Here is a 16,054-nt window from a genome sequence, read left to right on the forward strand (position 1 = left end):
GAGGGAGTGAATATGTTTGTCGCCCTCTAATTCTATTTACCTTGTTCCATACTTTAGCCTCATCTGTATAAGAGTTTATACTGGATAAAAACTTCTCCCAACTTTCTCTTCTAGCCTGTCGGCGGGTTCTCCTGCCTTGAGTCTTTACTTTCTTAAAGTTGAGAAGATTTTCTGCAGTGGGCGAAGCGCGTAGAAACCCCCACGCTTTGTTCTGATTCCTACGTGCGATTCTGCATTCATCGTTCCACCACGCGACATGCCCTTTCCATGCCGAACCACTTACTTCACGTATGCATTTAGATGCGGCATCTATTATGAAGGCTGTGAAGCACTCCACAGCAGCATCGATTTCTAAAGAAGACATGTCATCCCATGATATACTAGTTAAGTTCCGGAATTTCTCCCACTCTGCTGTGTCAATCTTCCACCTAGGAGCCTGTGGTGGGTATTCGTTTTCTTTAAGTGTTCTTAATAGTATGGGGAAGTGGCCGCTTCCATAAGGATTGTTCCTAACTTCCCATTCGAGTTCAGGCAGTATGGACGGGGAAACTATGTTCAGATCAATTGAAGAAAAGGTATTGTTTGCGAGACAGTATTATGTGGGTTTCTTCTTATTCAGAAGGCACGCACCAGCAGAAAAAAAGGAACTGTTCAACAAGACGACCTCACGCATCTATACGAGAGTCGCCCCACAGGGAGCTGTGCGCATTGAAATCGCCAAGAACAACATAAGGTTCTGGCAATTCATCTATGAAGGATTGTAATTCATGTTTCGTTAATTTCTAGTGTGGAGATACGTAAAGCGAGCAAATGACGACGAGTTTGTTTAGAACAGCTCGAACCGCCACTGCTTCAAGGGGAAGGGGGGCTTGAAGGTCCGAACACCCGGCATTGGCTCAACCTCCAGGATCTCCCTTTCCCCGGACATGGCTAAGCCACGCACGGCTACACGCGGGAGGGTCCAACCCTCGTGTGCTCGGGTGCGTGGTGTTGCAACACACCAAACGCCTGCTGACGCAGACGCCCCTGCGGGGAAAACACGAATGCCACAATAGCTATACCTTAGGAAGTTGCACTTATATTTCAGACACAATAAATTCTCATAAACCTGCATCCTGACTGCTTTCCCCGACAGGTAGACCATTGAAGTTCACAGTTTGCGCAGTTTCTTGCTGGGATTCTGCCTTTTATTTTTGCCTTCTAATGAAGTCAAAGAGGATTGAGTGTTCAGCAATTTCCTACAGCGGCTTTTAGGAGCTGCATCACTATCATAGTTAGGCTGACGTTCTTGGGAGGGAAGGGGATAAGAAGATTGTAATGACTTTTTTTTAAATGTTATGTAGGTTGCTATCACGCTAGTTGCCTTAGCAGTGCTTAAAAAAGCATAATTGTAGGAAAGAAGTTATCTCTTGGGGGCCTAAAATTAAAGCAAGCCACCTTTTAGGTGTGGAGTATATCTGTATGTGGTATACTAGGCAGTGGTTTTAAACGTTTTGAGGTCTGCGCTTTCACATCAGAAATACTTGCATAATCAATGAGGTGTGTCTGACTGTGAGCGATTGGCAAAAAAGAAAAAGCGGCACCACGCAGTGCGCTAGAACTCCGCCTTTGCGGCAAGTCCTTCTGGAAAACACGGAGCTGCGAATGTTGAGGGCTTCACCTCCCCTGCCCGTGCACGAGCTATGTTTAGGACTCCGGTTGGCGTGATCAGCGTGTAAACAGCGCACTTGGCCGAGCCCGACTTCAATGGCGCATGCTTTTTCCTTCGGTGTCAGAGCCACCAATACTAGAGACAGCGCAGCTGCTCCAAGGCCGATGGGTGCTAAATCAAAAAGCACCGTACTTTAGTTCAAAAAAGAAAGACGCGCCCAGCGGAAACGAAACACAACTCACTTGGCGGGCTTGTACAGCTTAATTTCCGGATGGCTGGTCGCAGGGAACGTGCCGAACACTAGCTTCTGGCGGAAGCAGCGGACGGATGATGATAGCTACGTGCGTGGGATCTTTTGCTGTCATGCTTTTTTAGACTCTGTCGCCTTTCGGCGCACGTTGCAAATAACTTGAAAAAGAATGTTCTGTTATGTGGGTGCATCTACCAGCTGATATTCAACGTAATTTTTAAAAATCGCAAGAGAGATTAAGAAATTCCTACTCATTAGGCTGAAATGGGATAACGTAACCATTCTCTGCAAATGCTATGCTTTTTGGTTCTTCTTCAGTCACCAAAGCAGAACACACTGAGTCGAGAAAGAGTACAATTAGTGCGGCGTAGAATCGGGCAAGGGGAATCTGTACAATAGACCGCTATAGAATAACTCGAAGCGGCGGGCATAACTAGTGCCTGAAATAAAGTGCATATTTTACCATTGACCAATATTTCCCTTTTAGACATTCAATGTAGTCACTTAGGCTCACATATTGCAATATACAAATTGAAGCTAGAGATTTCACAAGGTGCATAAACATGAAAATCAATTTTAAGCTACCATCAGTTTTGATATAAGAGAGTTAAATTTGTGGTAATATTGCACTCTTCTCCCACTTACTTTTTTTTAAGAGCGTGTGTTTTTATGCATTGAAGTTGAAAATACTTATAAAATTACTGCATTTCGGGAAACACTTTTGGAACTTCAAAAGAAACCTCTTAAAACTCGTGTGAGCAAACTTTCGTTCTCCTCAGAATTCGTTCCAAGTTCATTGGAGTTGCTGAACGCACTACCTATAATTCGCAAATTTCAATGGTATCCTAAAGTAAGGCTTTTAAAAGTCTTTTGGAAAAACGCGATGATCATTGGATTGGGAATTTTTATTTCTGATTCAAATAATGACAAGCTTTGGTGTAATGCCGCTCATAAAGTAAAATTATAATACTTGCAACGGGCGATTTTTTACAAAAAAAGGAAATTTTAACAGCAGAGGAACAGAAATAGTCTAATGGTTACACAACGTTGTTGGCTGAATTCTGCAGCGTTGCCAGCCCCATGTGCGTCACCTTACTGTTTCTCAGCATTTTGTTAAACTTGGGCTATATTTATTTCATTTTCCTTCAAGCCTGACTAATGCAACAAGGTTGCCGAACTCGAGTTGCAAAGAATATACGACCACCGCTTTCAAACCTCGTAAATTTGTATGGCATTTGGAGAACGTGCTCGAGAAATTCGAGAACCGATGAGGCCTTCTACTTTCCGTATTCATTTTAAGGAAAGTTCGGCGATATCGCTTCCAAGAATAAATTGTCGAATTGTAGCCACGAGTACAACAAAGAAATCTGGGAAGGAAAATGAAAAAAGATCATGAAGGAAAGTACTACGGATTGTTTTGCAAAAGACATCTTTGGAAATAGCAGTAGAATGATCTTATGGTGGCGATATCGCTTGCTTCGTTTAAACGTTTTACCGAAGAAACGTAAAGCACCAAAACGTTGCCAATACGCTGACAGTCGCAGGAGTGCATGAGATTGCCAGGTGACGCAATCATAATTCCGAGTGCAGGAGGGCATGCAGTTCTATATACGCTTTTCAAATTACTGCTCATATAGTTGAGACGTGACCAGCGCATGTACTACAGCGTGGATCGGCCGCTGAGAATGATGCGTCCCGTGAATTCCGGTTTGAAAATAGAAAAAAAAATGACAGCACTCCAATCTGACTACCTAAATTTAAAGTGAGTGACTAAGCCCAGAAGGGCGTGCTGACATAAGGACAGATTTAGAGGGATCCCGACTACAAAGAGGTGCTGTATATATGTGAATTACAGCGTTTAGTGTGCAGAACTTACTATGCGCTTTTTAAGCTGAACATTTTGCGACAGGATGAGAAAAATTATGCACTTTGTCTTAGTAAAATTATTTCCTCCTAGGAACCAATACCTATGTGTGTGGGAAACGGAGTCTCCGTTTCGTCGTGTAGACAGGTTTTTCTGCCGAAGTTAAAAAAAAAATGTCAGAAAAAAATTTGGACACCCTTTTCAACTCTTCATATATGAACACACCAAGCTGACTGTTCCACTCAAGCGACGTCAACGCCCTTTCACACTGGGTGGGCGTGTCGCTGATATAAAGTGGGAGTATTTCTGGTTCTAGGTTTAATTAGAGATTATTGCGAGAACAAGTTTGCGCAGACGAGGCTTAAGCAGCTCGCTGTGCACATTCGCGCAGACTTGCTACCTTAACGCACCTAAGGAGAAATACGGATGCAGATGAAAATTCAGAAAACACAAAAGAAGACCCAACCAAAGTTACTCATATATACTAGCACAAAAATGAATAGCTCAGAATGCAATAGTAATGCAAATTCAATTTTACTGTTGTAACTACACAGATCATAGACATGACCATACGGGCTTCTAAACATACACTGTTTTGCAACTTAATCAAAATAATGCATCATGCCTTTGAAGTACCCTTTTTAGCAGTCTTATTCATAAAAAACTTAATGAAAATGGGAGCTTTTAACAAAGCCTCCTTAATATATTCCAAGTTTCGCTACTTTTGCAAATTTGGCGTAATAAATATTTTATTATGAAATAAGTACCAATGTAGCAGCACAATTCGTGCTTTAATATCAAAGAATTTATCTGAAGATTTTTTGCAAGTTTTCAGGTTAGCGCTGTCCTGTGTCTCTGTCACGTCCCTGTCTTTTTTGAATTGCGCTAAAGGCTTTGTCATTATGAATAAACCGTACCAACAGCCCAAGAATCAGCCTTCTTGAACTTTATTAGGTTCGTCGTCTTAGCTACAACGGCCCAACAAAAAACTGATTTCGGGATCAATCAGATGCACTTCCTCAAAAAGGAAGCTTAACCATTTAAAAGATGCATCGTGGGCAGCATAATGTTATTTTTCTTGGGCCAGGAGTTCCAATACTTTAAAGTTATCATAAGGTCATTTCGTGCTACGTAATGCTTCAGTTCCAAGTGACAGGTCATTAAACTTACGGTATCTGGAATTCGATACAACACTCTTCTCCAAGTTGCTGAAATGAATTCATTTCCTCGAAGTTCCGCTGCGTCTAGCAAAACAAACGAAGAATTCTTTTAAGGGCCATTGGCCCACCTGATATAAAGTTTTCGCGAAGAACAATGAATTGTCTGCCTAAGTAACCCCTTCTCTAAATACACCAAGTATAGTATTTAGCACATGGCTTACAAAAATCTCGAAAGCGTCTTTATATCGAGAGCATTGCCCATTAGAAAACAATCATGAGTGATTGGCGAAAATTGGCGCTGAAAATTTGCAGGTAGGAGTACGGCACTGTCGGCTTGCTTTTCATGCACACACAAAGACGGACAAGGACCCTATATTTAAAGCACTGTTCCTTCGACAAGAATCATTCGCCACTTGCGAAATGCTGCTTGAAAATTGCTCCTAGCAGTACAGCAAAACATCTTCCATCAGCTCCTCGGTAAAAATAACGTGGAAAAGGTTTTCGAAGTCATTTTATTGATATTCATTACTTTTGCACTTATACCCGCTTAGCGCTTGGTCAGTCTCTGGCCATTTATGGCCAGCATAACAGCGTAACCAAGAATATTGACTACTTAAAATCCCTAAAGAGATTAATGATTAATCACTGGGCGCGGCAGCAACAGCACGATGCGGATCCTGAATCCGTTCGTCTATCTTGTGCAGCTGATTTCCACTCCCCTAGTGATACAGACGGCACGGGACGGCTCTGGTCCCATGAAGCTGGGCGAGACAGTGCGGCTGGGGAACCACTCCGGCTCCTTCCGCCGTGCGACAACGGCGGTCATAGAAACCTTTGTCTTCCACCGGAAGTCGACAGGGACGCTACACACTGACGGGACTCCCAGCTTGGACCTGGTGGCGCTTCGGGGCTACTTAAAGCGAGACTGGACCAGCACGCACTTCACTGGGCACGGCAGCAACAGCACGATGCGGATTCTTAATCCTTTCGTCTATCTTGTGCAGGTAAGGCATTACGGCAAATGTATTCACTCAAACGATCCGTTCCTCGTTATGCTGCCGTGCCCAAGGCTGTATGACGTCTCCAATACTGTATGATTTGGCAATGCACGTGGCGGAATTACTGCTACTGGCTGGAGACGTCGAAACTAACCCCGGCCCATATCTTGAACAGATTTACAGACAGCTCGAGGCGATTGCCGGAGACATAAAAAGCAATAAAGAGGATCGACTAACATAGATTGAAGCGAAACTGGAAAACATGGCTGCCCTAGATAAAAAAAAAATATTTGACTGTATAAACAAGGTCGCCAACTTGCAGAGGGTTGTTTCCTCGCTTGAGCTAAAACTGGGTGATTTGGAAAATCGCTAGAGATGGTGTAATCTTTTGTTTACGGAATTCCAGAAGATAAAGAAGAAGACAACGAATCCCTTGAACAATTTTTTAATGAAAGCATTGCCAAGAACATTCTTGAAAATCAACCTGTTGCCATTGAACGCATTCATAGGTTAGGAAAGCCTTCTCGCGAGAAAACCAGGCCTGTAATACTAAAACTCTTTGACTTCCGTGAAAAGACTCTTGTGCTAAAAAACTGTCGCAAACTTAAAAATACTGAATACGCGATCAGTGAAGACTTCTCTGTCCGAGTACGCGACGTAAGGAAAAAACTGTTGGTTAGTGTAAAATCAATGAAAGATTCCGGTGCAAAGGCGGCGCTCGTTTACTCTAAAGTCCGAATCAACGGAGAATTGTTTCAGTGGGATGAAGAAAAGAACTACCGGTTACCTGTATAGGCACAGACAAGTGCGAGTAAAAGCCAAAAAAACGAGCAAGGAATTGGACACACCTACGCCCACGGCCGCCCCAAATACGAAACAAATAACCTTTGCAAACGTAAATGCGCGTAGTATCCTGAATGAGCTTGACGCACTAGAGTCTGTTATCAGCGTAGAGCCCGATTTTATTTCGATTACAGAAACGTGGCTTAGAGATGACATACAGGACAAAGAAATAGCCCCGCCCGGCTATGTGATTGTGCGCAAAGGTAGATTAACGCGAGGGGGAGGAGTGGCGTTACTAAAAAATTAAAAAAAATTCCTTTTACTGTCTTACCAGAAGGCGAGATTATCGAAGCACTTTTTATGCAAACTCAGAGCTGGTGCGACGACTATCAGTGTCGGTTGTGTATACCGTAGCCCTTCGACTGATGAAGGCGCGATGACATCATAATATCAGTATATGGAACTTGATGCACAAAAATCCCGGCTGATCCCTCTTGGGGATTTCAACCTTCTAGATATCGACTAGCCAACCATGTGTTATCGCTCTCCTTGTTCCGAAATTGTTTTTGATATTAATCTTAGTTTTGACTTGTCACAAGTTCACAAGTTGTCAACGAGCCCACACATGTTCAAGGCAATGCATCCAACATTCTTGAGCAATCAGTTTCCGATCGATAAATGTAACTTAGCAGTGCTACATGGAATATCAGATCACAAATTGACATTATGCACTACTTCCATTCAGGCCGCAACAAATCCTTCTATTTCCAAAGCTAGTTATCCAGACTTTACAAAAGCTGACGACTCACGCGTAGTTAATTACTTGTTTTGGTGTATCAGTCACTTGAAGAACTCGCTAATTCTCCAGACACTCATATAGATGCATTATGGGAAAGGTTTAAAGCCATAGTATCCCACTGCATCAATAACTACATACTAATTGGAGCCAAGCGAATAAATAGAGATAACCCAAGGATAACACGTGATGTCCTTCATGTGAAGTGCAAAGTGAAGCGACTAAGAAAATTGCTCAAAACAAAGAAGGTCCTCAACATAAACGTAAACTCACGTGTGCTGTCAATGAAATGAAAGTAAACATTAGTATAGCGAAGGCACATTTGTTTTCTGTTTTGCTTCCTAACTTTTTAAAATATACCCCTGGAATGTTTTGGAAATGTCTTATTAGAGCTTTGGAAATTATTAGAGCATATTGAGGCGTGTACTTATCTTTATTGGGCGACCACGTTTCGCCGCCTAACAAATGTTATCGCACAGCGCGGGACGCGCCTGCATGTATCCGAAGTTTCTGAAAGTTATCGATGCTTCTATCCGCTGTCTGCTGTCGCCGAACGTTGTGTTATCTGATTTCATCGCCTGACGCAAATGGTGTAGAACGTTGGACAAGGTATGCGGGTGATTAGTCTGGAACGTTCGACCACTGCTGTATAAAAGCTGACGCGCTTGACCCGCTGACCAGATTTTCGACGATCGCCGACCATGTTCGCCGCTATCGTTGTGCTATAAGTGTAGCCTGTTTTGTGGGCAGAGGTTCACCCAATAAAAGTTAGTTTTCTCGTTCACAGTATTGCTACTGTGTTCTTCAAGGTCACCACCACGTGACATCTGGTGGAGGTGCTTTTTGTTCATGTACCGGACGCCCCCGACAAGCCGTGTTAGATATGGAACCTTTTCCTGAGCCTCCTTCGAGTTCACCAGACCACATCGAATCGCGCCACAGCTAATTAAGGAGCGCAGAAGCAGGTATACCACATTCCCAGGCGCGGCACGTGCAAACGAGTTGGCGTCCCCCACCTCGTGTGCCGCAGGTGGAGCTATTCACTGCTTGACTTTCCGAAAGTGAAGCGAGAGCGTAGCACTGTTCCAGGTAAAGTAGGTCCCGAAGCAAGACGGCTGTAATACACCGTGAAACCTTGGCAGCATCGCCCCCATCCGCCTATTGTGACGGCGCATTGCAAGCCGGGAAGGCAATACTGCAGAGAGAAGTAAGTCCTCGGACAATTGGGGCCCAAGGAGCGACCCTCTCCGCCGGGTGCGACTCAATCGCACGGGCTCCTACCATTGGCTGAAAATGACGGCAACTGAGTGGGCTCGCCGATTGGCCGAAAATGGCATCACCTGAGCGGGCTCGCCGATTGGCCCAACGTGACGTGACTTCGAGACACCGAAGGGCTCAAAAGCCACAGACCGGGAGCAGCAAGAGAGCATTCCTTCATTTATCTCTTTCGAGCTTCTTGTCATGGGCCGCAGCGTCCGAGTTGCTGCCGGCCCGTAATGACTTTATGACTGTTAATTTCTTTGTGCTCCCACTGTAAATAACGCAAATAAACCTCCAAGTTTTTCATCCCAAAGTCCTCCTCATTTCTTACCACTGGTTGTCAGCGGTGGCATAGCCTCCAAATGCTACAACTGGTGGGAGCGCTACGGATCAACCTTCGTCGAGAGAAATCCTGAGGAACCCGGAACAGCAAAAGAGAGCCTTCGTCTAAAGGAGTCTCGGGGAACTTGGTACAGCGAAGAAGAGAGAGCCTTCGTCCAATGTAGTCCTGAGGAACTGGGAGTAGCGAAGAAGAGCGAGCCTTCGACCCAGGGAGTCCTGAGGAACCGGGAACAGCGGACCAATGAACCAGATGGCAAGGTGCTGCAGCCGTAAGTGAGCGTGTGGTTTTTTTCCTTTGGATTCGCCAGACTTCAAATGTCGTGTGTTTATTTTGATAGTTATAGGAATCGGGAATTTGTTGCATTGTGTGTTTGCACAAATTAAGGAAAACAGTTCTAACCACCAGTCGGGGCAGCTGCCATGGATCTTAGAAGGTTGACGAGGTTGGACTTATTGTTGGTGTGCGACGATTTGGGAGTTGAGGCGGACGAACAGATGAAAAATCCAGCTATCATAAAGGCAATTCAAGATAGTGGCAATGATAATAAAAGCATTAAGATTGCTTGGGAGGTGATACAAGAACCACGGGAACGTGAGCGTCGTGAGCTTAAAGGGATAGTGAATAAAAAAATTTGTCGCCGAGATTTCGGTCTCCAGTGGTAGCTGTCGCACCGAGAGCGACCAAAATAACACTCTCTCTGAGGAGAAGTGAGCGAAAAGTTATTATTTTGGTGAATATTTCTCAAATCGCAGCACCTACCGGCCTCCTCCGAAAGCTCCGGCAAAACCGAATATCGCGTCACTCTTACCCACCTCGAGGCCCATTGCGAGCGATCGTCCACACTGAGCGCGCGGAGCGGCGAGTTGACGTTTGCAGCGACGAGCTTTCTTTGTTTGACCGTCCTATCCGCACCGGTTCCTCGTGTGAGCTGCTCGAAAACCTCGTTTTTCATCTCGTGGTTTTGTGGATTGATGTGTGGAGCAGTCGTGTCAACGCCGCAGAACGCCGAGGGCCTGCTGCGCGCAAGGGTGCCGAAATAGTATTGTTGGGCGAGACACGCCGTGCCACTCTTTTCAGAAAGATGAGAAGCTGCGCAGAATGTGGACTCGAGTAGCGCAACCATCGCGACCCACGTGGATGCCGTCAAGCTGCTCTTTTCTTTGCTCCTACCACTTTGAGGACAGCGATTACGAGACAAGCCCGGCATTGCTACGTAGCCTCGGGGTGTCACTGAAAAGGCAACGTCTTAAGCCTGACGCTATTGCGTCTCTTTTTTCGAGGAAGCGGAAGCAACAAGACGTCAGAGGCGCGTTTCAAAAGAGAAGACGAAAAGAGCTTTGTGGTTCTGCTTCCCTTTTCCATGCGCATGTGAAAACGGCAGGAAGCGGTAGTCTTTTTCTCGCGTGCCTCTTATGAATGCTTCTCCCGTAAACCGCTGGCTTGTTCACGCTGTAGTTTTGCGCACAGGTGCCGTTTGACCGTAATTTGTTGTTTGTACGACGTTCTGACCCAGATGTCTGGCCAATTCTGCCAGAATGAATCGAAATCCGCATCGTCTGAAGTGACGGCTGACGAAAAAAACAAAATTGGCCTACATGAGACTGGTAGCGCCATCTCGTTTGCACCAAGGGAAGGAGTGCTCGGCTGCGATGAAACTACGGGAGCGGACGCGTTAGCTAGCGCAAATGTGCTGAGGTGCATGTTACTGTCACCACTTGGGTTCCTTGTTGGTGGAAAAACTGCAGGCTGTGCCTAAAAAATCGGCCTGCGATTATGCTTCTTGGTAATGCAGGTTTTGAGGGCAGCTGCTGTCTTATTTGTACTATCGGCGGCCGCATACGCAACACGCAGTGCCGAACGGAGGCGGCTGTGCGATTAGCGATCCTAGCCGGCGCTTCGGCAATCGAACACCGGGCTCGCAGTCGCCGCGAAGGAATGGGGGGAGGGTGGGGTGCAAGCTGTGGATAACGGAGATGGCTCTGCGTTTCAGCTTGGCCAAGCCGGTGCTCTGGCTACCGCCGCGAAGTAGTGGCACTGGAGGATGAGCGAAGTGGACAGCTAGATTCGCGTGCGAGAGTGGGCCGGGAGAGCGCGCACCTAGAGCAGTGCGCTTGCACCGTCTGCGGTGCTGTAACTTACGGCGAGGGAGGGATAACGGCGATGCCGACGCGAAGCGCAGGAACGGCGAGTAAGAGCTGCGCTCTGAAACCTCATTCCTCTGTATTTAGATCATTCATCAACTTCTCGGTGAAACTACGGAGGAACCAGACCACGCACCCCCACTACCAACTGCTACATCTGATAGAATGTTACCGGAATACAGCAGTGCAAATGCTGGAGCAGAAAATACCACACAGAAAGACAACCCTGTCAGCAACTCCCTAGAGTCAGGTAGGTCACAGCAGCAATAATTAGCACAATTTCTTTGTCTTCTTCACAGGTGCATATTGTTCTTCTTCATGATGTCTTTTAGCTCACAGTGACGGATGTGGAGACCAGACCCATGATGGAATTCTAGGAGCGCATCAAGAGGAGCCAGAATTAGAAACCATTGAGCATGCTGGTTTAGATCTTGCCCAAATGGCTGGAAACACTGAGGCACCAGACCTGAAAAATCTGTCAGATGCTGCAGTTCAAAAGACGATCATCTGCCGAAGTCGGGGTAAGTATTTTTGCGTGTCCGGGATGAGTTTGTAGCTTCTTTGACTTGCTGAGTTACATTTACTGTATACATATTTCAGTATTTTGTGGTTATCTCACCACTAAAACATTTCATTACCCCAGAAAGTTTTCTGCACCTCATAGATTCATATAATACTCTTCGTAGGAATGCAGACCCAAGTCAATGTGCAGTCTCGCGCTGTCCAGACGTACTGCTTTCAGATGCCACGAGCATCGTCACCAGTGGGCCTTGAACCCATATCCGACTCTTCTGATACAGAATCTGGAAATGACACACAGGGCAGGAACATTGATTCTTCTTATGCATTAACTGACGCTAGTCTCAGGTATGTGAAAATGTGTTTGCAGTACTGCAGTACAGTACTAACATGGCCTATGTAAATTTCAGAGAGGATGTTGACCACACGTCACCGTCCCTACGTGAAGAGCGAAAATTTATTGTGTTTGAAACCTCACTGGACCAGCTTCTTTTAACATGCCCAGTGTGTGGAGAAGTGTGCTCAGCTGTTGATAAAGGAATAAAAGGCACACTGCTGCGAGTTGAAAGGATGTGCACAAACCTGCATGTTTCTACGTGGACAAACCAGCCAATGATTCAAGAGGAAAGCTGCTGCAAATGTGTTACTTCCAGCAGCAGCCCTGTACTCAGGGTGCAATGCTTCCAGATTTCTGAGAGCCCTGAAGAGTATAGGAATGGTGTGCCCTTCTTATCGTTACCACCACGCTGTACATACCTCTCTTCTGATTCCGACAATCACTAAGGTATATGACACGATGATAAGTCCGTAATGAAGGCAGTTAAAATTAGTTCATATAAAAGTGTTTACTCTCTAATTGTAAATCTTCTTGCGCAGGTCTGGACTAAGCATCAAAACCTGCTTTTTGAAGAACTTGCTGGGAAGCCACTGCGTGTTGCTGGGGATGGAAGGGCTGATTCGCCGGGTCACTCTGCCAAGTATGGCACTTACTCACTAATTGACATTGACCGCAACAAGGTCTTGCATGTGGAAACTGTGCAGGTAGGTATGTCTTGCACCAGATTGAATCGTGGTGTGGGAAATTACATATTTCTTGATGAAATGTTTATTGCAGTTGAAACATATTGTACTCAAATGAGTATTTTGTTCATTCGGCAGTCCACGGAGGTGAATGGGTGCAGTCATTCACTGTTTTCTCCTAATTTTTCAGTCTAATGAAACAAAGGGCAGCAGCAACATGGAGCTCGAGGGCCTCAAAAGGTCTCTCACCATTCTTGAAGCAAATGGCATGGTGATTGACGTCATGGTGACTGACCGACATTCCCAAATTAAGGCGTTTGCTGCTAAAGAGGGAACTTTTGAACACAACTATGACTGTTGGCACGTTGCTAAATGTAAGATTTCTGATACAAATCATTGCAAGAAAAACTTATTCGTCAGAGAACATATCAGTTTCATAGTTAACCTACTTGTTTCAACCTTTTCTCTGTATTTCATGCAGCGCTAAAGAAGAAGCTCACTGCCGCTGGGAAGCTAAAAAAGTATAACGGCATTCAGCCTTGGATAAAAGGCATTATTAACCATGTATACTGGTGTGCAGTATCAAGCGAAGGCAGACCGGATTTAATTTTGCCGAAGTGGTGTTCGCTGGCACGTCATATTGCTGATGTGCACTGCCACGATGACCCCCTGTACGAATAGAGCCAATATGATCAGCAGTAAAAAAAATGGCTCATAGAAGGTACTACTGCCTGCATGCTTTTGTTACAGAAAAGATTTTTACTAAGTTTATTTCGGGAATTACCACAGGCTCTCCAGCACACGAAAAGATTAAGAGCATTATCCTCAAAAAGGCTCTCTTGAAGGACATTCCAGAGTTGCCTACATCAGTACAGACATTTGCAGTTGAGGCATACCACAGCACCATAATCCGGTTTGCACCTAAAGCAACACACTTCCACTACCAAAGCATGGTTGCAAGGTAAGTACTGCCCTGTACGTAAATGCTAGTGAAGCAAGTTGTGATGCGTTTGCCAACTGCATGTTTCTTTTTCAGGACTCCCCTTGCAGCGCTGCACTACAATGAAAATAGTGCACGTGAACACGCCACTACCAAAGGCCAGCACAGGTACCTGGTGAAGTACCCGAAGTCCACGAAAATGCCTGTTGCTGCACCTATTAAGAAGGCTTGCACCTATGGTAATGGACGGTGCATTACAAATTACAACATACGTTAACTCAATTTCTTCTTACAGATTATTTCAAAGAACTCATGAACTGCACTGTTGAGCTGTGCATGGCGACGAGCTGCTTCAAGGAAGCCATGCGACAGGCTAGCACTACAGTGCCACCGACGCTGTCTAGCAACTTTGAGCCTGTCGACAAGGACGCCCTTGTTTCCACACGGAGAGAACGATTTAATCATGGATTGTAATCAAGCCGTGGTGCTAGTGCAATCAGTCAACCAGCCTGAAGTTGTGAAGTAAATTGGTTTGAAGACAATTTCACATCTGTGTGTTTATTTGCTGGACGACAATCATGGGTCCAAGTAACCGGCGTATTGTCCACTTCTTGAAGGGAATTCTTCTCTCAATCTCTGAACCACACAGCTTGGGATGACCACCCTCCTTCCTTGGCCCAGTCTTCCTTGTATCCACCAGACAAACTGCCTGTAAGCAGTGTATTTGTATTTACTGAAAAAAAAAGAATGCTTGCTTGTGTGTTCATTTCACTGGCTTGCACATGCAGAATCACTCTACACGAAACAATGAAGTACTTTAAACTTTCATGCGCTGTCTCTCTGCTTACTCATGTTGGTCCCTTTGCCCCACTCTGTGAGGGTTGTAGTACTGCAGCTTGATGTACTCTAGCTCGAGCACATGTTCGTTGAGGCAGTAAAGATCAAAAAGTACTTCGTAATGCACTCGTAGTGCTCAGTGGCTTTCGCCACTCGATCTTGCTCTTTGCAGCATGTTCTCTCTCTTGCCGTCGGCATGTCGGCGCATCGGTCGCCACAACAGCACCTATTCAAAAGCAAAAAAGAATGCTAAGACGGCTTCAGAATGAACGCAGGCTCGACGCTGAAATCGCTGCGCATGTACTCGTTCACTCGGTGAATGACAAGACGTTCCCTGCTTACAGAGGCATTTCAGTTACTGCACATGCCTGTCTACAATCCTCGCCTGTTCCTTCATCGCATCTATTTTCAATAACAGCTACTTGCGCGCATCAAGCGCCTGCCGCGTGCGAGTCGGCAGCCGACTTATGCTCACGCCGCCGGCCGCACCTAGGGAGGTCTACACGCGTCAATATCTTCAACGATTTCTACGTGTTTTTTTTTTCGTACAGTGTGTACTCGCGGCACATGTATTGTGCATTGGCAGCTTTCGTGTTTTACGCGCTAGCAGCTACCCATAACATATACAGCCAAGCGGGCGGATCAAGCCGCTTTGCGCAGAACGCAGAGTAATTTCCTTACGTCGCCTGACATTGCATAGCCTGACGCATAAGCGTCCTCGCTCTGTTGAAACCAAACATGACAAAGCGTTTGCCTGACTGAATCACGCTGGGCGCACCACCACGGATGCAACACTGTCAATGAGGCGTGCGCCCGTTTCGCTAACTCATTCGTGACAGGTACGAGCTTGCGATCCGAGCCTTTGAAACCGCTTTATATCTGGTTTCCACTTATGATGCCGCCCCTGATCTCTCGAGGTGAACGCGTGTACATGCAATGCACAGTGTAAACACTTACCACGTTGCTGGTCCAGACTCCCTCGGCACCGCGGACGGGGACTGCTGCGGCGATTCATCGTCAGTTTCGCTTGACGACGCGGACGGATCGTAGGCATACGCCTTTATCGTTCGTGGTCGTTCTGTAGGCCGCTCATCCAAGTCGGAGTCATAATCTCCGCTCATGCTATCACTCTCACTATAGCTTTGCATTTTGCACTGCGCAGCGCGAGGAAAACAAAACTGCGCAGCCGGTCACTTCACTACGCGGCTACTCAGGGTAGGTGTGACGTCACATCCGCCGGCTTGTTGTCGGGAGCGCTTTGCGCGTGATGCGGTGGCGGCTCATAAAGCGTCAAAAATAAAGCCATCCGCTCAAAAGTAACCCGAATAATGACTGTATACTATAGCAATCGTGTCTTAGGAATCCAATTGTGGGGCTTTCTCAATATTCTTCAATTTTTATTCTGTATCCTTTTTGGCGTGAGAGTCACGAACGTAAGCAAAAGCATTAGAAAGAGATAGCAGCATTAGAAAAACAGATACAATATTTTCAG

The 16,054-nt window shown here is 45.8% G+C and overlaps 1 long non-coding RNA gene across 1 annotated transcript; it reads right to left on the minus strand.

Annotated features, from left to right (window-relative positions):
• Nucleotides 1-14,317: 14,317 nt before the first annotated feature.
• Nucleotides 14,318-15,700, minus strand: LOC139059605 (uncharacterized). The gene is made up of 3 exons (XR_011514234.1): nt 15,520-15,700; nt 14,574-14,788; nt 14,318-14,458 (listed from the first exon to the last, which is right to left on the minus strand). It is a non-coding gene; the product is annotated as an uncharacterized lncRNA (long non-coding RNA).
• Nucleotides 15,701-16,054: the final 354 nt, after the last annotated feature.

The sequence above is a fragment of the Dermacentor albipictus genome, chromosome 4 (genome assembly GCF_038994185.2).
Source record: "Dermacentor albipictus isolate Rhodes 1998 colony chromosome 4, USDA_Dalb.pri_finalv2, whole genome shotgun sequence".
Classification (NCBI taxonomy): Eukaryota; Metazoa; Arthropoda; class Arachnida; order Ixodida; family Ixodidae; genus Dermacentor; species Dermacentor albipictus.